At 39.1% G+C, this 7,218-nt stretch overlaps 1 pseudogene across 1 annotated transcript; it reads right to left on the reverse strand.

Moving 5' to 3' along the window:
- Positions 1–326: 326 nt before the first annotated feature.
- LOC147348802 (olfactory receptor 8U3-like) lies at positions 327–1,642 on the reverse strand (annotated as a pseudogene). The gene is made up of 2 exons (XR_015150809.1): positions 695–1,642; positions 327–333 (listed from the first exon to the last, which is right to left on the reverse strand). The product of XR_015150809.1 is annotated as an olfactory receptor 8U3-like (transcript).
- Between the last annotated feature and the right edge of the window lie 5,576 nt (positions 1,643–7,218).

Here is a 7,218-nt window from a genome sequence, read left to right on the forward strand (position 1 = left end):
TCTGACAGCAAGCACGTTTATAACTTGGTTTTAAACTACCACTTCCTGTCAAACCATTGTAATTTCTTCAAATCCCTAAAATGTAAAAGGATCTTAAGCTTTGCTGAGGGAATATAGGTTTGTGTGCATTTTTGTTTTGATACAGAAAAAGAGAGTATGACTTTCCCAAAGCTGACCCTGATTTCCAGATCTGCATGTCGAAAAATGACATTTTTTCAAACAACATGAGAACTGTGGAATTACAGAGAGTGACTGACAGTGAATCTAGTGGGAGTCAGAAGCAGAGAGACATGATTTTTAGCAGACAGGGTGCAGTTGAGGAACAGCTACTGCCTGGAACGACATGGGGATGGACAAGAACTTTACTTTACCACCTCCCTTGTTCTGTTTCCACAATGTGTAAAATGGAAACATTTTTGAAAGCAGCGGCTAAATCTTATTATCAGTTAAATAGAAACTATCCAGGTCAAAACTATCAAGTGTCACATATGCAAATAGTAGCAATTTGTTAAAAATGTGCATTATAATCTTTTAAACCTTTTATCTTACTTATAAATTATATGAAAAATAGAACACGTGTGCAAAGTCATTTTGCTCATATAAAAATGGTAGAAATAAATTAACCTATTAAAGATAATAAAAACAACACATCTGCGTGTGGCATAGTTTCAAGACAGTCAGTGTTACAAGATACATTTTACTGTTTATTAGAGATAGGAAATAACATTTTTCAAAGGTTGTCCTCAAGGCATTTTTTACCTCTTGGTTCCTCAGGCTGTAGATCATGGGATTCAACAAAGGAATGACTATTGTGTAGAAGACAGAGACCATTTTGTCTGTGTCAAGGGAATGGTTTGATTTGGGCTGCAGATACATGAAGATCAGAGTCCCGTAGAATATAGTGACAGCAGTCAGATGAGAACCACAGGATGAGAATGCTTTGCGCTTCCCTTCTGCAGATTGGATTCTCAGGATGGCAGCCACAATGCATAGGTAAGAAATAAGGACCATGGTCAAAGAGCTGATTATGTTGAATCCAGCAAAGATAAAAATCAAGATCTCGCTGAGGCTGGTGTCTGAGTAGGCAAGGGCCATCAAAGGAACATCATCACAATAGAAGTGATAACATTGGGGCCATAGCAGATCAATCGAAAAGTAACAACTGTGTGGAGGAAAGCAACAGAAAAGCTGTATCAGTAAGGGCCTGCTACCAGTTGCACGCACACCTTTTGAGACATGATCACCATGTAGAGAAGAGGATTGCAGTTGGCCACATAGCGATCATAAGCCATTACTGCAAGAAGGAACGTCTCCAAAATCAAGAAGTTCAGGAAAAAGCTCAGCTGTGCGCATATGCATAGAGAGATATGGACCTGTGCTTGGTCAGGAGGGTCTCCAGGAACTTTGGGGCTATTGATGAGGAGTAACAAAGGTCTACAAAGGCCAGATTACTGAGAAAAAAGTACATGGGTGTGTGAAGGTGAGGATCCAACCGGATTAAGGAAATCATGCCAACGTTTCCCACCATTGATAGAGAATATACCACTAAAATGAGAAGAAAGAGAAGGATTTCAATCTCTCTCTGGACTGAAAAACCCAAAAGAATTAATTCTATCACCTTGGTAATATTCTTTTCAATCATTTGTTCTAGTCTCTAAACTGCTGAAAAGAGACAAGTTAAAGACAGATAAGTTATCAGGAGTAAGGAATTGTCATCAGATGCCAAAATGTGTGTGTTTTAACTTGAGAAATTATTGCTCATTGAAGCAGAATAAGTGAAGTCGCTCAGTTGTGTCCAACTCTTTGTGACCCCATGGACTATAGCCTACCAGGCTCATCCATCCATGGAATTTTCCAGGCAAGAGTACTGGAGTGGGTTGCCATTTCCTTCTCCAATGCATGAAAGTGAAAAGTGAAAGTGAAGTCGCTCAGTCGTGTCTGACTCTTTGTGACCCCATGGCTGCAGCCTACCAGGCTCCTCCGTCCATGGGATTTTCCAGGTAAGAGTACTGGAGTGGGGTGCCATTGGGGGCGCCAAACCCCCTCTATCCTGCAGGTGCAGGACGCTTTACCTTCAGAATCTGTTCGGTGACCAACTGGCGGGAGCTTTGTCTCCTCAGGGCCCTCAGGGCTTGGGCTCTGGGGTCATGGGGCTGCATCCCGGTTGAGAGGAGCAGGGTTGCCTGAGTGCCTGCCAGCAGGGAGGCGCTGCAAGAGGGGAAAATGAGGACGAAGTAGACGTTTCCTGTGTCCAGCTGATGCCTGACTGGAGGTCCATCTCAGAGGACTCTGGGGAAAGAGCTCCATGTGGAAAGCGGTGGGTTTTTAGTTTGATTTCTGTTAGATGATCTAGAGGATGACCAGTGATATTCTTTAGTGTAGGTGGCCAGTTTTCCTGTCACTGTTTCTTGAGAAGACTGTCCTTTCCTCTTCGCACGTTCCTGGTTTGATTTTCATGAACTGACCACGTACATGTGGGTTCATTCCTGGGCTCTCTATTCTTTCCTGGAGTCCATGTGTCTGTGTTCCTGCCAGTTCCTCACTGTGGTGGTTACTACAGGGCCATGATGTAGTTTGCAGTGGGAGAGAAAGATGCCTCCAGCTGTGTTCTTCTTTCTCAGAGTCTTTTTGGCCGTTTAAGGTCCTGTTCAATATTAGCAGTCTAATATTAGGAATATTTCTATTTCTGTGAAAAATGCCATTGAATATTACTTTGTGATTGCAGTCAGTGTATTTGTTGATGACTTTGTTTGGAATGGACATTTTAATTCCTCATTGTTCCAGTGTGTGAGCGTGGAATAATTTTCTGTTTATTTGTGTTTTCTTTCTTTTTTTTTTTTTTATCAGGGCTTTCTAGTTTTCTGACTACTGGTTTTTTATGTCTTTGATTAAGTTTGTTGCTAGATGTTTTATTCATTTTGATGCAATTATAAGTGGGATTTTCTTAATTTTTGTTTCTGATTGTTATTAGTGTATAGAAACACAAGTGATTTTTGTATATTGATCTGGATTGTAAATTGTAGTATTTTATATGATTGTAAATTGATCTGAAATGATTCAGCTTTACTGAATGTAGTCTAACAACTTTTTGTGAAGTTACGTGGAACATTTTATTTGTAAAACCTGTTCTCCTGCAATAGGTCATCCAGAGGACCCAAGACATGGTGGTTACTAGTAGACTTCCCACAGTACTTCTTCATTCCATGTGGACTCCTTCAAGGGCAGTGAGCAGCACAGCTTCCCTTGAACTTCATCTGGGTACGTCTTGGCCTTACCCAAGAAAGTTTCATGCCTGTCTACTCTGAATTTCTTTTGTGGTATTGACATGGTTGTTTTGAAACATAATTTACTTTCCAGTAATTTAAACTGTATGGAAAATTCCTAGCAATGGGAAAAAGTACTCACATTTGCCACATCATCTAAAATAGTCTATGTATTTTATCCAAAAGGGGTGCCTTCTCCTGCAGAAGCAGCATATAACCTCCAACATCAGGAAATCATATGGTTTCTACATTATAATGTAATCCACAGCCCCACTTCCACTTTTAGCAATTGTTCAAGTGTATGAATATATATTCTTTTGCATCCTCATCCTTTTTTCTTTGTTTAGAGTGTTACTGAGATTTTCAGTTATTTGGACAAACTTGATGGATTTAAAGCAGACATGGTGAATATGGGATCTGGGTGGCCTTTTCTATATGGATTTTTTTTTCAACTAAAGGTGGTTTTAATGTTTATTCATGTTGTAACATGTATGAGTCTTGCATTCTTTTTCCCCCATAGTAATTAAAAATTAATATGCCATTTACCATTTAGATATTTGTAAGCATACAATGTTGTAGCAAACAACCTTTACTTGTTTTGCAAACCCGTTTAATAATGTGTACCTTGTGCATGCTTTGGAGAAACTCAGGAAACTGAGTCAGTGACTGAAGTGGCCCAAGATATCACCTTAGATACCATCTTCATCTAAACACAAAACAGGGGCCTCCTGGTGGTCCAGTGGCTAAGACTGGACCCCTCCCAAAGACGGAGGCCCAGGTTCATTCCCTAATCCGAGAACTAGATCTCCCATGCCACAACAAAGAGTTTGCATGCCACAGCTAAATATCTGGCTTGCCTCAACGAAGGTCCACCTGGAGCAGCCAAATAAAAAAAACAAATAAAGATTAAAAAATAAAACCAAAGGAAAGGAAGGGTATGGTTGTTGTAGAGATTTATGTCTTACTTTTCCCTATTGATAAAAAAAAAAAAAAGAGTTTCACAAGACTGTCATCCTTCTATCTGGTATATACAGAGGATTCCTTTGAAATGAGATTTCTCTGGTAAATGTGACTCACAGAAGAGCCATCTTGAACTTGGGTTTCAGAGATGATCATGTGTCCTCTTAAAAAAAAATAGTTAACTAGGTCCAACTAATTCTCATGCTAAAGTGGTATATTTTGGGGTAGCGTTTGCTCCCCTTCCCTTTGGATGTATCGCAATTTGTTTACACAGTCATCTACCGAAGGCATCCTGATATTTGAAAGGTTTTAGTTATTACAAGTAGAGCTGTTGTGTATAATTGTGTGATACTTTTTGTCTGGACAGTTTTTCAAAGCTGTTTACTAAGTGCTAGACGTGTAGTATTCAGTCACAGGTGAGCCTTGTTTAACTGTGGAAAAATCCAGCTATGTTTCTCTGTGGCATGTGGGATCTTCCTGGGTAAGGGATCGAACTTGAGTGTATTGCATTGTCAGGCAGATTGTTTACCACTGAGCCACCAGAGAAGCTCTGCCCCCTCTTTTTTTGAGTTTTCTGCAGTGCTACTTCACTGTTGTTTCAGTTTGTAATTTCCTAATGATATGTGATTTTGAGTATTTTTGATATGCTGATTTACTATCTTTATATTTTTGTAGGCCAGGTGTTTAGATTTATACATTTTTAATGAGGTTGTTTGTTCTAGATTTTTTGGTATAGTTGGAGTACAGTCCTTTATCAGATATGTATTTTGTAAATATATTTTTCTGTGGCTTGTGTTTAAGTTTTGTGAATAAGGTTTTTCACAGTCTAAATGTCTAATTTTTTTAAGTTCATGTTATATATATTTTATATATTTTTTGGATAGACTTTATTTTTTTTTTTGTTAAATTTCTGTAGGTACTGTAGACAGTTTTAAGCAAAGCTGAGGTACCATACATACAGTTTTGCCTTTTGTCTATTGAGAAGTTTGAGTGAGGTTGGTGTAAACTGTAAAATTATGTCTACATTCATTTGATTGGATATGGCTTCCAATTATTTGTATAATTGGTTTTGGAGATATCATGGGAAGTCAGTTTCCCCAAGGGAAACTGGGGTCCATGAAACATGAACTCTCTTTGATCCCTGGGAATCACTTTCTGCTTTTTCTGGCTTTGGATTTGACTTGTTTGGATATCTCATACTAGTGGAATCACAGAACTTTTGTCCTTTTTTGGTCTGGTTTATTTCACTTAATATAATGACCATAAGGTTCGTCCACATTGTAGCATTGTCAGAATTACCGACTTTGAAGGGCCGAATCAGATTCCATTGTGTGTCTACCACAGTTTGTTTATGTAATTGGCTGCCATGGACACTTAGAGTACTTCTGTTTGTTGGCCAGTGTGAATCATGCTTTTGTGACTATGACTGCAGAAGTATGCATTTTTTGAGCCTCTTTTCCCATACCTTTTGGGTACATAGCACGAATTAGAATTGAACTATGTATTTATTCCATGTGTTGGTTTTGGAGTAATTTCTATAATGTCTTGCACAGTGGCAGCACCATTTAATTTTTTTTGTATGGTAGAATACTGTTAAAGCTTTTGAATATACCCTGTGTTGCATATTCAGTCAGCCACCTATGGACACTTGAATGGGTTCTACCTTTGAGCTATTGTGAATAATGTCACTATGAATGTTTGTGTACCAGTTTTTGATTGAATTATATACAAATACATAGTACTATATATGAAAGACGCTTACTCCTTGGAAGGAAAGTTATGACCAACCTAGATAGCATATTCAAAAGCAGAGACATTCCTTTGCCAACAAAGGTTCGTCTAGTCAAGGCTATGGTTTTTCCTGTGGTCATGTATGGATGTGAGAGTTGGACTGTGAAGAAGGCTGAGCACCGAAGAATTGATGCTTTTGAACTGTGGTGTTGGAGAAGACTCTTGAGAGTCCCTTGGACTGCAAGGAGATCCAACCAGTCCATTCTGAAGGAGATCAGCCCTGGGATTTCTTTGGAAGGAATGATGCTAAAGCTGAAACTCCAGTACTTTGGCCACCTCACGTGAAGAGTTGACTCATTGGAAAAGACTCTGATGCTGGGAGGGATTGGGGGCAGGAGGAGAAGGGGGCGACAGAGGATGAGATGGCTGGATGGCATCACTGACTCGATGGACGTGAGTCTGAGTGAACTCCGGGAGTTGGTGATGGACAGGGAGGCCTGGCGTGCTGCGATTCATGGGGTCGCAAAGAGTCGGACACGACTGAGCGACTGATCTGATCTGATCTGATATATGAAAGAAATCACAAGGACGTACTGTACAGTTTAGGAAACTGTATTGAATATCTTATGATAATGTATAATGGAACAGAATCTCAAAAGGCATATTTGAAAAAGACATAATAACCATGATAATTATTGTGCCAACACTATGAGTTATCATAGCACTACTCACTGTGTATTTATACATGCAACTAAAATATTCACATCTGTAAGTATATTATAAAAAAATTCTATAAAAAATCAAGAATTCAAACAGAGAATAAATAAACTTCCTGTCGTTGCGCATCATCATTTATGCACTATTACTACCTGTACCACTCATTGTATAAGTGCTAGACTAGGAATTGACATTTGTGTAAACCAAGAGATTGTGAAGGTGTAAGGAAGTATAACTTATTGAATTCCTTAATGAAGGATTATAGAACTCTATGTACATGAAGTGAATGAAAGTCAGTTTAATTGAGCCACATTCTTACTAGAGTGATGAGCTTCCACCCCACCCAATGTTAGTTCACAATTAAATCCCACAGTCATCTGGCCTCAATGTCTGCTTCCTGCCATCCAGAAAGAAAAGGTGAGGAAGTCCTGACAAAACCGATGCTATTTTTCTTTTTTGGATTTGTATTTTATCGCAGGGCTTGGCAAAAAGAGGGCCTAACCTGTTTTTAGAGTTGCATCCCAAAGGTTGCTCTGGCATGTTACAT

This window comes from Bos grunniens, chromosome 22 (assembly GCF_055505025.1).
Source record: "Bos grunniens cultivar Pamir isolate PY7600 chromosome 22, Bosgru_T2T1.0, whole genome shotgun sequence".
NCBI classification, from domain to species: Eukaryota; Metazoa; Chordata; class Mammalia; order Artiodactyla; family Bovidae; genus Bos; species Bos grunniens.